This window comes from Bubalus kerabau, chromosome 20 (assembly GCF_029407905.1).
Source record: "Bubalus kerabau isolate K-KA32 ecotype Philippines breed swamp buffalo chromosome 20, PCC_UOA_SB_1v2, whole genome shotgun sequence".
In the NCBI taxonomy this organism is placed as follows: Eukaryota; Metazoa; Chordata; class Mammalia; order Artiodactyla; family Bovidae; genus Bubalus; species Bubalus kerabau.
The window spans coordinates 9,887,722-9,904,020 of record NC_073643.1 but is presented as its reverse complement, the minus strand read 5'-3'; the positions used below and the strand labels follow the sequence as shown (position 1 = coordinate 9,904,020).

The 16,299-nt window shown below is 46.1% G+C and overlaps 1 long non-coding RNA gene across 5 annotated transcripts in view; it reads right to left on the bottom strand.

The window, feature by feature from the left end:
- The window catches only part of LOC129635545 (uncharacterized), a 37,671-nt gene that overhangs the window by 7,720 nt on the left and 13,652 nt on the right, over nt 1–16,299 (bottom strand). Inside the window, exon 3 of one of the 5 annotated variants that reach the window (XR_008706358.1) lies at nt 7,558–7,778. The exons of 1 other annotated variant lie outside the window; for it this stretch is intronic. This is a non-coding gene — a long non-coding RNA (uncharacterized LOC129635545). Of the gene's footprint in view, nt 1–7,557; nt 7,779–11,356; nt 11,979–13,123; nt 13,822–15,955; nt 16,160–16,299 lie in introns of those variants that run through there. 3 more of the 5 variants (XR_008706359.1, XR_008706357.1, XR_008706356.1) reach the window with 3 other exon arrangements.

Here is a 16,299-nt window from a genome sequence, read left to right as displayed (position 1 = left end):
AATGGTAATTAGCAGCTAAGTATTGTGTCCTTCCTCTGTCATTTTCCTTAACTTGATAACAAATAAGTTAGGCTGCTTCAAGATTTTCTCTTTTCATTTTCAACTGCAAGTAGCTGAAGCCTAAAATGTCACAAATACAAAAATAACATCTCTTTACATTCTGCCACTTAAAGGCATTTCACAGGGAGAACTATATGTTCTGTTTCTCTACATATGTTTAGCTTACATCATCTTTTCCCACCCATGCCCTGCTGAAAAAAATCACTGATTTCTTCCCTGTTCCTCCAGTTTTGCTTGCTTTCCCATCATCTGCAGGATTTGTCTTCTCTCAACTCCTATCTTCAGCTTCTAAACCTACCCCTCAGTTTCCCAGCATCAAGCTGTTAGTCCAGGAGTGTCCACCACCTTGTAAATGGGCTCCAGGCTCCTTAGATAGGAGGTCTTCTTGCTCTCAGACCTCCCCTGTCAACCTCTGGACTGATGCCTGGCCTACAGTCATTGGAGCTAGGACTCAGGTGACGGGACCTGGGCACAGCTCCAACCACATCATTTATCCATAAGAGGATAGAAGCAAATCAATGGCTTTGAGCCTGTCAGCTATCTATGCAAAGTGAGTGACACATCTGAGGGGTGCAGTGGGGACCAGTGACATGACTTGTGAGCAAAGCTCATCAAAGGGTCCGGAAAGCACTAAACAGATGCTGACTCTGGTCTTCTTTTACCAAACGCCTTGCCATCATTTCTCTCACTCAGAGGTTTCCTGCAAGGTTTTCCTAAGACAGTCCGACAGGACACCTGCTTCTGGAATAAGGAAGACGGCTCCAGCTGATGCCTGGAGGACTTGACCCAGCCTCTCAACAGCTGTGTGGCCTTGAGCAAGCTTTGAGCCTCCCAGGACCTCAGTTTCCTCATCGGAAAGTATGAATAACAAATACCTCCCAGTATTTCTCGCAAGTTATCATGAGGATCAAATGAACATTTTCTGAAATCATTAAATGAAAAGCTTTATTATTTCTTAACTTGGAAAGGGGAAACAGTGCTTGACTTCTGCTCAGAATTTTTTCCCATGACCTCTTGCCTCTCCTTATGGAAAATCTGACTCAGAAGATTTCTCCTAAGAAATCTCATTCATTCATTCACTCATTCAATCAATCCATCAACAAAAATTTCCTGAACACCTTCAGTGTGCCAAGACCCTCTGCCAGGCACTGGGCATCAAAGCTGAATGAGACACAATCCAATCAAAAAGTGGGCAGAAGATCTTTTTTTTTTTTTTTTTTTTTGAATGCAGCACTTTCACAGCATCATCTTTTATTTTTTTTATTTTTTTTATTTTTTAACTTTACATAACTGTATTAGTTTTGCCAAATATCAAAATGAATCCGCCACAGGTATACATGTGTTCCCCATCCTGAACCCTCCTCCCTCCTCCCTCCCCATTCCATCCCTCTGGGTCGTCCCAGTGCACCAGCCCCAAGCATCCAGTATCGTGCATCGAACCTGGACTGGCAACTCATTTCATACATGATATTTTACATGTTTCAATGCCATTCTCCCAAATCTTCCCACCCTCTCCCTCTCCCACAGAGTCCATAAGACTGTTCTATACATCAGTGTCTCTTTTGCTGTCTCGTACACAGGGTTATTGTTACCATCTTTCTAAATTCCATATATATGCGTTAGTATACTGTATTGGTGCTTTTCTTTCTGGCTTACTTCCCTCTGTATAATAGGCTCCAGTTTCATCCACCTCATTAGAACTGATTCAAATAATAGACATATCTCCAAGGAAGACATACAGATGACCAATAAGCAATGAAAAAATGTTCCATATCACTAATTATTAGAGAAATACAAATCAAAACTACAATGAGGCGCCATCTCACACCAAGAAGAATGGCCATCACCAAAAAAATCTACAAACAATAAATGCTGGAGAGGGTATGGAGAAAAGGGAACCCTCCTATCCTGTTGGTGGAAATGCAAATTGGTAACAATCACTATGGAGAAGAGTATGAAGATTCCTAAAAAAAAAAAGAGAGTAAAAGTAGAAGTGCCATATGACTTAGCAATCCCACTCCTGGGCATATACCCAGAGAAAACCATGATTCACAAACATGCATGTACCTCAATGTTCATCACAACACTATATACAATAGCCAGGACATGGGAGCAACCTAAATGTCCATCAACAGATGAATGGATGAAGATATATAGACAATGGAATATTACTGAGCTATAAAAAAAGAACAAAATAATGCCATTTGCAGTAGCATGGATGGATCTAGAGATTTTCACACTGAGTGAAGTAAAAGAAAAAACAAATATCATACGGTATCACTTACATGTGGAATCTAAAAATTGGTACAAATGAACCTATTTACAAAACAGAAATAGAGTCAGATGTAGAAAATAAATTTATGATTACCAAGGGGGAAGGGAGGAGAGGATAAATTGGGAGACTGGGATTGACATATACACATTACTATATATAAAATAGATAACTAATAAGAACCTACAGTATGAGAACTCTACTCAATATTCTGTAATGACCTATATGGGAACAGAATCTAAAAAAGAATGAAGATACATATATATAGACATATAAAACTAAATATATAGATATATATAACTGAATCACTTTGCTGTACAGCAGAAATTAACCCATTGGGCTGCCCTGGTGGCTCAGACAGTAAAGAATCTGCCTGTGATGCAGGAGACACAGGTTCAATCCCTGAGTCTGGAAGACTCCCTGGAGATGGGAATGGCTACCCACTCCAGTATTCTTGACTGGAGAATTCCATGGACAGAGGAGGCTGGTGGGCTACAGTCCATGGGGTCTCAAAGAGTTGGACATGACTGAAAGAATAACGCTTTCCACTTTTTCCAAATCAACTATACTCCAATAAAAAATTACTTTAAAAAAATGTTGAATGAGAGGAGTCCCTGCTCTCAAGATAGTAGGAAAATAGACAAGTACCAGCTAAGATGGGGCTTTGTTGGAGCAGAACAGGAAGGGGCCAACTCTGTAAGCTCTCTCTGGTCCACAGAGGGCCTGGTATGAAAAGTGAGGGACTTGAAGACAAACCCCAGGCTTATAAATGAGCCTGCTGCTGCTAAGTCACTTCAGTCGTGTCCAACTCTGTGCGACCCCATAGACAGCAGCCCACCAGGCTCCCCCATCCCTGGGATTCTCCAGGCAAGAACACTGGAGTGGGTTGCCATTTCCTTCTCCAAAGCATGAAAGTGAAAAGTGAAAGTGAAGTCGCTCAGTCAGCGACCCCATGGACTGCAGCCTTCCAGGCTCCTCCATCCATGGGATTTTCCAGGCAAGAGTACTGGAGTGGGGTGCCATTGCCTTCTCTGATAAATGAGCCTACTATGTTCTATTACTCCAAATCCCATTACAAAAGAAAAATATTGTAAGACTCAGGATGCCTGTATGCTCCAGTCCAACTGAGACGCCACACACATTGAAACATTCTCTCTCTCTCTCTCACAGGCACAGACACACACCCCTCGCTGTGGGAGGGGATTTGGTGCATAATTCACAACCAGGCACCTTCCATTTAGTGCCTGCCCCCACCCTCCAACTCTCAGTCATGGCTGAAGGCACTGCAGGGCTTTTCTGGATGTAAACTGGAAGAAATCCAGGTTGGGCCAGCCTGGCACAAAGCAGCTGAAGTTAGCATGCAGACTGTCACAGCTTCAGGAGGTGGCTCAGGAGTTGTTTATAGACTTCTCAATATTCAGAGCTGTTGCTTCCCAATTTTCATTCATTTCTCTGAGATTTTAGCTGTCAGATTAATTTCCAAGGTCCCCAAGGAATGCTGGACCTTTATCAACCCAGTTAGACTGTTTTCTTTGAGGGTTCTTTTCTCTGTATGTGGAAAACACTTGACATATTCAAAGATCTGCTCAATTTACCTGCGCTTCTTCAGCCATAAGGGTCAAAAAGAGCTTCCAGGGACCTACCTACCTGGCGGTCCAGTGGCTAAGACTCAGAGCTCTCAATGCAGGGGGCCTGGGTTTGGGGAACTAGACCCCACATGCCACAATTAAGAGTTCACATGCTGCAAATAAAGATCCCACATGCTGCAACTAAGACTCGGTGCAGCCAAAGAAAATAATTTTTAAAAAAAACACCTACTGGATTTTAAGAATCCTAAGCATACCCTTCCCTGAACACCTTTCAGAGCAAACAAACTCACCATGGGGATGTGCAATTAGGAGAAACAGTGCACGCGTCAAGTATAAGAATGGTGACTACATACACAGATAAACAGTAATATGCATGACTTCATAAGTATTTCTGTAATCAAATCACAAAAAAAGACTATCTGTGTGATCTGAGTTCCAATGTTAGTTATGCTACCAACTATCTGCACTCCCTTGGGCTCAGCTTTCTATCTCTTTGAGTTTCTTTGTATCAAATAACAGAGTTGGGCTGAATCAGTGACTTTCAAAATTTCAAGCAGCAGAATTCCTTCTTCAGACCAATGATATCGGAGAGGGGCTCAGGGCACAGAAGAGATGCTCCAATATATAAGGGAGATGCTCCAGCGGGTTGTGCAGGTCCTGAGTCCCACCTGGTGGGCCTCTCTTTTCTCCATTCTGGAGCCCTTTGGGATTGCTGGAACACAGGCTGAAACCCCTTGAACTGAGAGTATTAAATCCTCACTGAATCCCAAGCTATGTTATTGTCATTGCCAAGTTCTTGCTTCCATCAGCTCAGCCACCATCACAGGCTGCTTCACTGTTGTAAACAGGTCAGACATACAACAGTGAGACCTTCCTGACAAAAATTCATAATGATCACTTCACTTTAGATGACCCCACACGACTCAGTGAGGGTCCGTCAGCCCACGACACTGGAGCAGAAGTGACCCACTTCACAGGAAGCTGCTGTCGAGCGGGAAGACTTGGGCAAGTGACTTTAGATCCACAGTGATAATCCAGACCTCCCCACAAACACAGAGCACCTCTCAAATACAGGGGTTCACCCCACTGCCACCAGGCACTAGCAGAGAACACAGAGACTAAGGTGAGTTCCCAGAGGAAGTCACCTCCAGTGGGACGCATTCAGCTCTGAGTATCAGGTACTGATGGGAGGACCCAGTGACTGGGGGTGAGCAGGGTGAATACCATCCTGAGATCCAGAGCCTCAAAGCCAACTCTCCTGAAGGGGGCAGAGCCACTGTACCTTCCATCCCAAGGGCACGGTGCACCAGTGAGAGCCTCCAAAACTCTGGGGGTCCATGGATCCCTACAGATTCTCTGAAAATTAGGGAGCCCTTTGTCAGGAAACCAATTGCAGCAAGTGTCTGCAGGCTCCACTACTGTTCCACCAGGCAGACAAGTTTCCACGGGATATGTCGAGGAGAGACTCCTCCCCTCCTTCAATAGAGGCCGAATGCCCACCACGTGACCTGACATGTGCCAGGAATTAAGCCACGAACAAGACAAATATTCTTTGCAAAGCCACCAAGTCCAATAGCCATTTATCAGTCCTCATGTCACGGAGCTTCTCAGCATTTGATGCAATTGACCAGCGCTTTCATGAATCACTGGTTTTCCATAGATTTTTACAGACAAAACTCATTTTCCCTACCTCCCAGGACTCCCTTCTTGGCCTTTTCAGCCTTTTCCTCCTTTGCTTATTAGCCCAAGACACTACGCTAACATCCTATGTACTCTCTTCCTCTAGCTCTAGACCAACGGTCTTACCCTGGGGTCCCCAAGCCCCTTGCAGGGGGGTCAGTGAACCTGAATGTGAAAAAAACTGCATCTTCCTTTTCACTCTCCTCTTGCTGAAAGTTAGCAATTCTTTCAATTCTGAATGCAAATTAGCAGGACCTGTCACCTCATCCCCGAGAAAAATCCCAGGGATCTTCATCCCACACAACAGTTGTTGCGGTTGTCTCAAAATCTGTATCCATCACTACTCTGCAACTAGAGCAATTATTAGAACTGCCACTGGGTATCATTATTTAATGAGTTAATAAAGAAGCATCTATACTTCTATAGCACAAACTTATTTTTAGTTATTTTGATAGCCGCGTTTCAACATAATTGGTTTCCATTGTTACCTTCTACATGTTATGTCACACATTTAAAATCACAGGCATACCCAGACTGCCAAAGGAATCCAAAGTGAAAAAAAAAAGGGAAGTTGCTCAGTCGTGTCCGACTCTTTGTGACCCCGTGGACTGTAGCCTATCAGGCTCCTCCGTCCATGGGATTTTCCAGGCAAGAGTGCTGGAGTGGATTCCCATTTCCTTCTCCAGGGGATCTTCCCATCCCAGGAACTGAACCCAGGTCTCCCGCATTGCAGGCAGATGCTTTACCATCTGAGCCACCAGGGAAGCCCTTAAAAGGAATCCAAAGGACACAGAAAATGAAGCGCTGCCACCCTTGGGGGACTAACATATGACCTTGGCTTTAGTTACCACCATCTCATACAGGTCTTTAGCTCAGACCCTTCCTCTGAATGCCAAACTTGAAAAAATACTTGCTCAAGAGAAACTTTGAATATTTCCAAGTTACCCTAAACTCATCATGCTCAATGCCAAGTTCCAGTGGCCCCCAGGACTTCCCTGGTGGCACAGTGGAGAGGAATCAGCCTGCCAATGCAGGGGACACGGGTTTGATCCCCGATCCAGGAAGGTTCCCCATGCTGCAGAGCAACTAGGCCCGTGTGCCACTGTGCTCTAGAGCTCAGGAGCCGCAACTACCACTGAACAAGTTCTCTAGAGACTGTGCTCCTCAACAAGAGACGTCACCAAAATGAGAAGCCCTCAAACCACAACGAAGACCCAGAAAAGCCAGAACTAAATCAAGTGACTTCTTTCAAGGCAGCCCCCCACTCAGCAGAGAACCCCCAGTGTTAACTCCCCAAGCTTGCACTGTAACAGAGTCCAGCCGCTCTCTCCCTGCCCTCCGGCCTTCCTTGTCAGTCATTTGTACCCCACCTTCTCCCTGCCACCAGACGTCTGGTCACAGAGGGTCTACCCTGCACCCTCAGCCTCTGCCTAGTTGACACTGAGTTTTCACATCTCAGCCCTCAGCAAAGCCTTCCTTGCCCTCCCTACCTATCAAATCCCCCATGGCATCATATAACCCTCCTTTCAGAACTACCTCTACAGCAATTTTACTTTTGCTTTGTAATTACTTATTGTGTGCGTGTGTGTGCTGTACCATGCAGGATGTTGGCTCTTAGTTCCCCATCCAGGGACCGAACCGGCACCCCTTGCAGTGCAAGCATAAAGTCCTAGCCCCTGGACTGCCAGGGAAAAACCAGTAGTTACTTCTCACTGTTGGTGCCCCCAACGGATCATAAGCTCCCTGAGAAAGGAACTGGGTCTGTGTTTATCACTGCCCACATCCCCAGCACAACGCCTAGCAGAGAACTGGCATTCAATAAACATTTGGTAAGTAGATGAGTTAACTAAAGTCCATGGAGTCTACAGGCTTCGAGAAAACAGATATGACACAAACATTCAAAATAATAATTATTTAATTCCAGCTGTTGTAAGTGGTACTGAGTAAAGAATGATGTGCATTGTGAACATATAACTGAAAGGTCTCATCTAGTCAGTCCAGACTAGTCAGTGAAGATTTTCCCCAAAAAGCAACATTTGAGCTGAGACTTGAAAGATGAGAACCAACTGTTCAGCTGAATGAAGGAACAGCATTTTAGGCAAAAGGATCGGCATGTGGGTAGTCTCTGGAACAGGAAGAGCTGGGCAGATTCAGGGATGGCAAGGAGGCCTTTGGGGCTGGAATGCCGAGAAGGAGAGGACAGGACCAAATTACAAAAAGCTGCACACACCAGGGTGAGGGTTTGGGGCTGTGATCGGTTGCAAAAGTGGCTACAGAACTTCCATGGTGGTCCAGTAGCTAAGACTCCGTGCTCCCACTACAGGAGGCTCAGGTTCGATCCCTGGTGGGAGAACTATTAATAGATCCCACATGCCAAAACTAAAGAGTTCACATGCTAAACTAAAGATCCCTCATGCTGTAACTAAGACCTGGCATGACCAACCAAACAAACAAAAAAAAAATTTAAGTGGTCTCAGTTATTCCCCTACATGGATCTAGCCCCTCCACAACGTGGTTCTGTGGTTCCTCCCATCAAGAAATAGAATCCACTCCCCCACCCCTTGACTCTGACCTGGACTTTTCTCTTGCTTGAGTCTAAAGAATGCAGAGGAAGCCATATGCCAGATCTGAGCCCAGGCTTCTGGGTACCTTGAGCCTCTTTTCTCTCTCTCTCTCTTTCTTTCTCTCTCTCTCTGTCTCTCTCCTCCTCTCCGCCCCCACCCTTTCTTTCTCTCTTGGAACCCTTCCCAGCTCCTGCAGCATGAGATCTTATGTACAGCAAAGTCCAGCCATCCAAGCTGACTCCCTCCTAGACCGGCCCCTTCCCAGCTGACCCACCAGCTGACCCCAGAATTATGAGTGAGCCCAGACAGGTCCAGAAGAACCACTCAAGTGAGTCCAAACCAAGTTACCAATCATAAGCCATAAATGCCTGTTAGTTACAGCCACTGCGTTTGGCATCATTTGTTAGGCAGCAAAATCTAAGTGATATCACGGCTTTCTCCTGAGAACGAAGCGACACCTCTGAAGAGACTTAACAGCTGAGTGCCAGGGTGAGATGTGCCTTTGTAAGAACTCCTCTGGCTGTTGTGTGAACAATGGGTGGAGAAGGGGCAGGACCATCTCAGAAACCAGTTAGTGGGTGCTGCTGCCACCGGGGCGTGGGGATGACCTGACCTAGGAGGTGGTGGTGATGTGGTGAGAAGACGGGCACAAGAGTGCTTCAGGAAGTGATATCCGAGGATTTGGTGGCTGATTCAGTAACGGGGGTAATGAGAGGGGATGATGCCTCCATCTCTACTTAAGCTGCTAGGAAGGCAACTGTATTAGTCAGGCTTATCTGGAGAGACAGAATTAATAGAATGTGAATACATATATAGAGAGAAAGAAATTTACTATAAGGAAATAGAGCATGAAATTATGAGGACTCCAGTACAGATCTGCAGTGTGGTCGGGCAGCCCTGAGACCCAGGAGAGCTGACAATGCAATGAAGTCCAAAGCCAACTGCTGGAGAAGTTTTTTACTCAGGGACACACCCATCCTTTTTATTCCCTGGACCTTCAACCAGTTGGATGGGGCCCACCCACATTACAGAGGGCAATCAGCTTTACCAATGAAAATGTTCATCTCATCCAAAAACACTCTTGCAGAAACATCCAGAAATATGACTGGCCAAATATCTGGGTACCCTGTGGTCAGGTCAAGCTGGTACTTAAAATTAACCATAGCACTGGTACTGCCAGTTACTGAGACAGGGAGGCCGAGAGGGGCAGGCTTGTGGGCTAAGGTGCTGAACTCAGGAAGGATGAGATTCATTGGACAGAGGCTGCTCTGGATGGGACCAAGGCCACCCAGGGACGCCTGAGCAGTGAGACTGGTTCCTCCCACTCCTACCATCATTCTACCATTGGATCGTGATGTGACCCTGAAGAGACCATGGAGAGGTGGATGGCACAGCACCTATCTAGAGATTTGGACAGTCCAGTTAGAGGAGGAAAGTGGAACTCAAGGAGAATGGATTCCAGCTGGACTTGTGGAGGAGACCCTGGGGCCACCCTTCCAAAGCAGGCTCCACTGCAGCTCTTGCAGTGGACAGCCCAGCTTTGTTACTGCCCCACCTCGTGGCTGTGGGCCTGGGTGCTCCAGGGTCTGGGGCCTCTCTGCCTGCTGCTCCACTTGCCTTCCCTCACTCCACCCTTCCAGGAAAAGAAATCAGAAAAGCACAATGATTAGGAGCATGGGCTTTGCCTTAAGGCTGCCTGGGAGCTAACCTTCACCCACTGGTCAAGGGCATCTCTTCCAGGACAAGTCACTTAACCATTTCCCAGTGTCCTCATCCGTGTTCATTCAGTTCAGTTCAGTCACTTAGTCGTGTCCAACTCTTTGCAACCCCATGAATCGCAGCACGCCAGGCCTCCCTGTCCATCACCAACTCCTGGAGTTCACTCAAACTCACATCCATCGAGTCGGTGATGCCATCCAGCCATCTCATCCTCTGTTGTCTCCTTCTCCTCCTTCCCCTAATCCCTCCCAGCATTAGAGTCTCTTCCAATGAGTCAATTATTCACATGAGGTGTCCAAAGTACTGGAGTTTCAGCTTTAGTATCAGTCCTTCCAAAGAATACCCAAGACTGATTGCCTTTAGAATGGACTGGTTGGATCTCCTTGCAGTCCAAGGGACTCTGAAGAGTCTTCTCCAACACCACAGTTCAAAAGCATCAATTCTTCGGTGCTCAGCTTTCTTCACAGTCCAACTCTCACATCCATACATGACCACTGGAAAAACCATAGCCTTGACTAGACGGACCTTTGTTGGCAAAATAATGTTTCTGCTTTTGAATATGCTGTCTAGGTTGGTCATAACTTTCCTTCCAAGGAGTAAGTGTCTTTTAATTTCATGGCTGCAATCACCATCCGCAGTGATTTTGGAGCCCAAAAAATAAAGTCTGACACTGTTTCCACTGTTTCCCCATCTATTTGCCATGAAGTGATGGGACCAGATGCCATGATCTTCGTTTTCTGAATGTTGAGCTTTACACCAACTTTTTCACTCTCCTCTTTGACTTTCATTACGAGGCTCTTTAGTTCTTCTTTACTTTCCGCCATAAGGGTGGTGTCATCTGCATATCTGAGGTTATTAATATTTCTCCTGGCAATCTTGATTCCAGCTTGTGCTTCCTCCAGCCCAGCGTTTCTCATGATGTACTCTGCATAGAAGTTAAATAAGCAGGGTGACAATATACAGCCTTGATGTACTCCTTTTCCTATTTGGAACCAGTCTGTTGTTCCATGTCCAGTTCTAACTGTTGCTTCCTGACTTGCATACAGGTTTCTCAAAAGGCAGGTCAGGTGGTCTGGTATTCCCATCTCTTTTAGAATTTTCCACAGTTTATTGTGATCCACACAGTCAAAGGCTTTGGCATAGTCAATAAAGCAAAAATAGATGTTTTTCTGGAACTCTCTTGCTTTTTCCATGATCCAGCAGATGTTGGCAATTTGATCTCTGGTTCCTCACCCATGAGGTGGGGATAAAACAGGGCAGACTTGCCTCTGTTGAAAACTAACTGAAATAACGCTTAGCACAGTATTTGGCATTTAGTGAGGATGCAGTGAGTGGGATGATTAATTCTTGCTATCATCATTATCATCACTGTGGGCTTTAGATTCTACAAGCCTGGTCCACTGCTTATTAACTACTTTTCTAGAATATTCATATCCATTTCAAGCTATTTTATTTATTTAATATTTTTGCAATTTTTTTTTTTTTTTTGGCCGCACTGTGTGACATGTGGGATCTTAGTTTGCTGACCAGGGACCAAATCTGCACTCTGCACTGGAAGCACAGAGCTTTAACCACTGGACTGCTGGGGAAGTCTCTAAACTACTTACTAACTACTTAGATAGTTAAGTCCCTTAATTACACATTCACCTACTGAGGTGAATCCTGGATATGTCATTTGACCTCCCAGTGCCCCAGGCCCTGAACAGTGAGATGGGACACTGGTTCTTCATTGTCAGAGATTCTCTGAGGACTAAGATGGACCATTGAAAACACCGAGAAGCTTCCCCGGAGTTTGATAAGTGAGCAGCATGCTTTAACCAGCAGCAGCGTGAGGGATGGAAGCTCTCAAACTGTGCCGTGCTACTTGGCTCCTCTGTGACTTTTCTGTGCAGAAACCCTTGTCCATTTGTCATGCATCACTCATCTGTGAAGCCTGCGCTAGCCTCTGTCCCCCCTAGAAGTTTCCCAGATACTTGTCTTGGCCCAAGCACCCTCTGCCGGGCACACCTGCTGTGAAGGATATGCTTCTATCACGGCCTGGGTCTCTTCACATCCAGAGCATCTGCTTACATCTCTGATCTCCACACTCAGGTCCTAGAATGGAGCAGAAGTTCCATAACTGCTGCTGAATGTCCCGGGTGGTCCAGAGGTTAAGAATCTGCCTGCCAATACAGAGGACATGGGTTCCATCCTCAGTCCGGAAAGATCCCACGTGCTGCAGGGCAGCTAAGCCTGTGCCTCACAACGACTGACTCCATGCTCTAGAGCCCGTGCTCCACAACAAGAGAGGCCACTGCAGTGAGAAGCCCACACACCACAGTGAAGCTTAGCTCCTGCTCGCCACAACTAGAGAAAGCCCGCGTGCAGCAACAAAGATCCCGTGCAGCCATACAGAAAATTCTAAACGTTTTTACAAGAGCTAAAAAAAAAAATGCTGGTGACACTGAACCAACTTGGCCAGAGAACATTCTGGATTGACAGGAGGTCTACAGCTGCAGATCTGCAGCCCCTCGCACCTGAGGGTCTCTGAGAAAGGCAGGGAGTCACTGAGGCTTCAAGGAGGCAGGCAGCCTGGGTGCCACCTTCTCCCTGCCACCCACCCTCTTTCCTCCAGTAAGCCCTGGCATCACCACCCCAATCCCCAGAGAACAAGAAGGAAGACATGGAGAAGTGAGAATACCAGCAGGTGAAGACATGCCTCAGGGCCTCTCTCCTGATAAGTGGCCTGAGTTTGCAGGTTTCCTGCGGCTCCAGCCCGATCCTTAATGACTTGGCAAGAAAAGATGTCTCAGCTCGGGTTGCTACTCCGGCCAGCATCAAAAAATGCTAACCAGCCTCTCTCTGCCCCACCAGGCAGGAGGGTCATGCTGGGCCTGCCATGTGAGCTAACATGCCAGCCACCTGGGACTCGTGTGAACCAGGGTGCACCCTCCCACCACTTGCGCTGGCCATAACTGGCGAGAGTTCTCGAGCTGGCCCCATCCCCAGTGCTAACAGCCCCCAGCCTAGCCTGCCGGCAGCTCTGTGGGCTCCCCCACCCAGAGCTGTCTGCAAAGCCCACCGTTAATGCAAAGCTCCTCGCGTCCACACAGACTCCGGGAGGTGGGCCGAGATGTTGCAGGCTCCACACCAGAAGCTGCCCACCCATCCTGTTAACTATCTCATCCAAGCTGCTGTGTATGGGAGGGAACCAGGGGCTGGGTGGAAGAGGGCAGAGAAAGATTAGCTATTTTCTTGAAAAACCTCACACAAAACACAAACTGCTCGTTCACTCAGGTATTCTTTGGAAATTCACTGAGTGCCCACTAGGTATCAGGTTCCGAGTTAGGTGCTAGACTCCCGGTGGCCGCCCTGGTGGGATCCGCTGCTACTGGGGCCAGATTTGAACTAAGGAATCACAGAAACGAATGCTTGATTCTGCTGTGCAAAGCTGCTACAGACTTCAGGGTGACAGCCCATGTCCTATGGAGAAGGGGCTCAGACTGAGTTGGGGGCTGGGAGTTAATCATCTCCAGAGATGCTTAAAAGGCATTTAATGATGACTCAGCAGGTAAAGAATCTGCCTGCAATGCAGGAGGCATGGGAGGCACAGGTTCGATCCCAAGGTTGGGAAGATGCCCTGGAGGAGGAAACGGCAACCCGCTCCGGTATCCTTGCCTGAAAAATTCCATGACTAGAGGAACACCGAAGGCTGGAGTCCAAAGGATCACAAAGAGCAGGACACGCCTGAGCGACTAAACACAAATACACGCGTACATTCTTAGGATGATTTCATTCGTAATAAAGAGAAGAACTTTTTCACAGACTATCTTATAAACCTTTAGAAACAGTTAGTTGAGAGACTTCCATGGCCATCCACTGGTTGGAATTTGGTGCTCTCACTGCAGGACTCCCAAGTTCAATCCCTGGTCAGGGAACTAAGAACACACACGTTGTGCTTCTCAGTCAAAAAATAAAAAAATAAACAAGGTCAGTGATAAAATACTCCATAAGAAATAGTTGTCCCCAAGTTTCATGCTTTCCTTCTACAGTAATCAAATGCCTGAATATTAGCAGGGGACTTGGCAATCTAGAACATAATTACATTCTCCCAGGTGAGTGTGTAACTAAGCTGCACACAGTGGGATATAAAGCAGAAATGGTCTGAGAAACTTCCTGGACATACACTTACAGGGAAGGAGAATGTCCGTGTATATTCCCTTCCCTCCTTTCTGCTACCAGAGCAGTGGTTACGGCTCCCGGTGCTGGAGCAGCCACCTGGGACACAAGTGCAGAAGGAGCTTAGAAGATGACAGAACAACAATTCACCCTAACTGAAACAAAACTTGTTTCCCGCAGGTGGGGAGCGGCAGGTAGCAGAGCATACACGAGATGTTGTCCAGGCAGAGCTGGTGGGACAGCCCAGGGCAAAGGTGCAGACCTGAGGGACTTCCCTGGTGGGCGAGTAGTTAAGAATCTGCCTTGTAGTGCAGGGGACACGGGTTCGATTCCCGGTCTGGGAAGATTCCATGTGCCACAGGGTAACTAAGCCCTCACGTCACAACTACTGAGCCTGCGCACCACAACTAGAGAGGGCGTGAACCAGCGAGGTCCGCGTGATGCAACGTCCATGTGCTACAGCTAATGCCTGACGCAGCCAAATAAATAAATGGATTTTTTTAATAAAGAATTTTTTTTAAAGGTACAGACGTGGTATCTTATCACACTCTAAGGTGCACATTTTTTGCCCATTTTAACATCTCTGAAATTGATTTTCATCTTACAACGAGGGCGCACTACAATCGCCATGTGTCATATTTTACATTTTTAACACTGTTGAGTAAAAAGAGGTACCGAGAAATGATGAATATCTCCATAAAATATGGCCTCACAAGCTGGTCATCTGATCTCTTGCTATTCTATGCAAAGCTCTTCATTAAACCATCACTGGTGGTTTCTTGGAAGACAGACAACCTGCCAGTGAAGGTAAAGCACTGGGGAAAATTCCAATTTTTTTTTTTTTTTTTGTATTTTGAGTATTTATTACCATTCTATAAAATTTATATTTTATCTTTAATTTGTAATACTTTATAATATTGTGATGGTTTTTGCCATGTAGCAACATGAATCCGCCATAGGTATACATATGTCCCCTCCCTCTTGTACCCCTTCCCACCTCCCTCACCCTCCACCCCTCCAGATTGTCACAGAGCAATGGTTTTGGGCTCCTTGCGTCACACTGCAAACTCCCACTGGCCATCTATTTTACAGATGGCAATGTGTACATTTCAATGCTATTCTCTCAAATAATCCCACCCTCTCCTTCCTTCACTGTGTCCAAAGTCTGTTCTTTATGTCTGTGTTTCCTTTGCTGCCCTGCACATAGAATCATCAGAACTCTTTGCAGATTCCATATGTATGTGTTAATATACAAACTATGGGAAAAGAACATGCTGTCTTTTTCTCTCCTTCCACCCAACGTTACAAGAGTGACGAACTCAGTAGAGAGCCAGCCAGTCACAAACACAGATGGAAGGGGATATAATTCTGCTAGGAGAGGGACTTTTTGTCTGTGGCCAGCAATCTAAGCTGACTGGAAGTCAGTACTTTTATGGCCTTGAGGAATAAAAGATAAGAAAGTTTCCCTAGGCAGAAGTGGGAATTTCAGAGGACACTGAATTTTTTCAGAGAGCAGAAAAAGGTGGTCCAAATGGACTCACCAACGAAATGCATTCTACAGACAGAAAAGAGAACATTTGCCATGCTAAGTCGCTCAGTCATGTCTGACTCTCTGTGACCCTATGGACTGTAGCCCCACCAGGCTCCTCTGTCCATGGGGATTCTCCAGGCAAGAATACTCAGGTGCGTAGCCATTTCCTTCTCCAGGGGATCTTCCCGACACAGGGATGAAACTCAAGTCTCTTACATCACCTGCACTGGCAAACAGGTTCTTTACCACGGAGCCACCTGGGAAGCCTGAAGTCCAGTGTAATCTCTGCCATGGACCAGTGTCTACCATATTCCCCATTTTCCCTTTCCAACATGGGGTTCATGTTGTATTAACTTGTGTCCACTGAGTTACTACATATTGTCCATGCTGTGATTAGATCACTTCCTTTTTAGTTCAAAGACCACCAAATCAAGGAAGACTATCTTTTTTCGCTGGTGTGGGGGGAAATGCTCTGAAGAAACATCCTGCTTTCTGTTGGTCCTTAGATATCTCCACCAAGTGAGTCTGTATGATTCGTGCTGACATTCAGAGCCAAAGCTCTTCAATAAACAGCTGAATATTTGATCTGTAAAAAGTTTAAAGTTCTTCATTATTTTCACTTCTAGTATATATTGTTACCTCTCAGACACAACCTCAATAATAATTTTATTTTAAAAAAACCAGAAATTTGACAAAATAAATTATGATTCTAAACTTGATCTTACA